General features: G+C 23.8%; 1 non-coding gene across 1 annotated transcript in view; it reads right to left on the bottom strand.

The window, feature by feature from the left end:
- LOC128871090 (small subunit ribosomal RNA) overlaps positions 1–63 on the bottom strand; it is a 1,991-nt gene extending 1,928 nt beyond the window's left edge. Inside the window, exon 1 of the ribosomal RNA XR_008455722.1 lies at positions 1–63. This exon is cut by the window's left edge and continues 1,928 nt beyond it. This is a non-coding gene — a ribosomal RNA (small subunit ribosomal RNA).
- Positions 64–2,500: the final 2,437 nt, after the last annotated feature.

Below are 2,500 nucleotides of genomic sequence, written 5' to 3'. Positions count from 1 at the left end.
CTTAGACATGCATGGCTTAATCTTTGAGACAAGCATATAACTACTGGCAGGATCAACCAGAATAATATATATATTTGTTTATATATTTTTCTTTGTTTTTCATATTTGAAAATTTCATAAATTACGGTGTATATAAAAAGTAAAGGGGAAAACGCACATACAATAGAACGTAATTTTAATAACACAATTTATGTATCATCTCATCATCATCATCATTATTATTATTATTATTTATTAATAATGTGCTTTTATTTGTATAAAATATTTGTATTTTATTTGGTCTTCTTCTTTGTTGTGTTTTTCTTTCATTTTCTTTCGTTCAATGTGCGCTCCCGCCGACCCCTTTAGCTTTTCTTATCAGAATTCAAAAACCGTTTTTTATGAAAAAGAATTTTCGTTCTCTATATATATTTTGTATAAAAATATAAGAACGATATTTCTTCTTAATATTTGCCAATTTTCAAATGTATCATTTTTAATAACATTTTACTTTTTCTTCAAATGCATTTTTAATGTAATAATTTCATATATTACATAATTTTTCTCTCTGAATTGAAATTAATAATTCCATAATTCTATTTTTTAATCATAAATATATATATGATTGAAAAAATTTCTCCTTTTTTCTTTTGTTTAAAATTTAGTTTTTCTTATAATTTTTATTTGTTTTGTTTTTTTTTTTTCTTCATCTGTTTAATTTCCTGTATGTATACAAGAAACAAACAGTTGAGGATAATTTCTATGTAATGCTAGTATAGAATATAAAATTTTGAATTCAAAAATTTATTTCTATTTAAACTAACTATAGAATACCAGGAATAAAATACAATGACACCAATATGCCAAGGTTACATTCCATAATATGTTAGTATAGAATATAAATTCTTCATATATGTATATATATTCGAAAATTGTTTCTATTTAAACTAACGTATGGAAAACCATGAATAAAATCACAAATACACCAATATGCCAAGGCAACAATCAATAGTTACATTCCATAATATGTTAGTATAGAATATAAATTCTTCATATATGTATATATATTCGAAAATTGTTTCTATTTAAACTAACGTATGGAAAACTATGAATAAAATCACAAATACACCAATATGCCAAGGTAACAATCAATAGTTACATTCCATAATATGTTAGTATAGAATATAAATTCTTCATATATGTATATATATTCGAAAATTGTTTCTATTTAAACTAACGTATGGAAAACTATGAATGAAATCTCACAATACACCAATATGCCAAGGTAACAATCAATAGTTACATTCCATAATATGTTAGTATAGAATATAAATTCTTCATATATGTATATATATTCGAAAATTGTTTCTATTTAAACTAACGTATGGAAAACTATGAATGAAATCTCACAATACACCAATATGCCAAGGTAACAATCAATAGTTACATTCCATAATATGTTAGTATAGAATATAAATTCTTCATATATGTATACATATTCGAAAATTGTTTCTATTTAAACTAACGTATGGAAAACTAGGAATAAATCCACAATATCACCAGTTTAACATAACTCAAATTCGTGTTTCATATAGTTATGATTCGATTTATATGCTTCAATATCATTGGTTAGTTAAATGTTGATATTTTCATATTATTCACATGCCTTCACCGTGAGTGTTTTTTGCCATGCACACCACACATTGTGAAAAATGTATGGGAAAAATTCAATTCAATACATTTCAGTTTGATTTCATATAATTCAATTACATTTTATATATTTCAATAATACCATCAACTTAACTAAATATATATTAAAATACTAAATTATATATATGATGATATTTTCCATATATTTGAAATGTCTTTATTATAATTTATTCAGTTTATCATATGAATGTATTGTGTTAAATTTTACTTTCATACATTTAATCGAATTTAGTTTCATATAAATTCGATTCGATTTTCTTTCATATATCTCACTTGCCTTCACCGTGAGTGTTTCTGACAATGTACACAACGCATTGTGAAAAATGTATGGGCAAAATTTTGTTAAATTTTACTTTCATACATTTAATCGAATATAGTTTCATATAAATTCGATTTGATTTTCTTTCATATATATCTCACTTGACTTCACCGTGAGTGTTTCTGACAATGTACACAACGTATTGTGAAAAATGTATGGGCAAAATTTAACTTAATACAATTCAATATATTTCAAATGTTTTTCTTATATATTTATTCAGTTTATCATATGAATGTATTGTGGTAAATTTTACTTTCATACATTTAATCGAATATAGTTTCATATAAATTCGATTTGATTTTCTTTCATATATATCTCACTTGCCTTCACCGTGAGTGTTTCTGACAATGTACACAACGCATTGTGAAAAATGTATGGTGAAAATCTAACTTAATAGAATTCAATATATTTCAAATGGCTTTATTATATATTTACTCAGTTTATCATATGAATGTATTGTGGTAAATTTTAATTTCATACATTTAATCGAAT

Source organism: Anastrepha ludens, unplaced genomic scaffold (genome assembly GCF_028408465.1).
Source record: "Anastrepha ludens isolate Willacy unplaced genomic scaffold, idAnaLude1.1 ptg000051l, whole genome shotgun sequence".
In the NCBI taxonomy this organism is placed as follows: Eukaryota; Metazoa; Arthropoda; class Insecta; order Diptera; family Tephritidae; genus Anastrepha; species Anastrepha ludens.
This window is presented reverse-complemented; position numbering and strand designations above follow the sequence as displayed.